Below are 263 nucleotides of genomic sequence, written 5' to 3' on the forward strand. Positions count from 1 at the left end.
GGGAAGAAAGAGGGAATGACGAGAGACCGCTCGTTTGTGGAATGTGCGCAAGATCTCATTGATACAAGTGCTAGAGAGGTGGAGGCCCAAATGGAAGTAGAGGAGCCAGGGTGGACTCGGATGGAATATCATCAGCCAAGAAACATGCCAAACCCTTGGTGAAGAAGAAATCAAAGAGTTGGTAGAAGATAGGGAAATAGTAACACGGAAAATAGAAGGAGCCAAGTTAAACCCAGAAACAATGTTCGGCGGGAGGACCGCAA

General features: G+C 47.5%; 1 protein-coding gene across 1 annotated transcript in view; it reads left to right on the top strand.

The window, feature by feature from the left end:
* The window catches only part of LOC106689654 (mucin-3B-like), a 63,761-nt gene that overhangs the window by 3,512 nt on the left and 59,986 nt on the right, over positions 1-263 (top strand). The gene's annotated exons all lie outside the window — the stretch shown is intronic.

This window comes from Halyomorpha halys, unplaced genomic scaffold (assembly GCF_000696795.3).
Source record: "Halyomorpha halys isolate HHAL.00 unplaced genomic scaffold, Hhal_1.1 Scaffold1423.1, whole genome shotgun sequence".
Taxonomy (NCBI): Eukaryota; Metazoa; Arthropoda; class Insecta; order Hemiptera; family Pentatomidae; genus Halyomorpha; species Halyomorpha halys.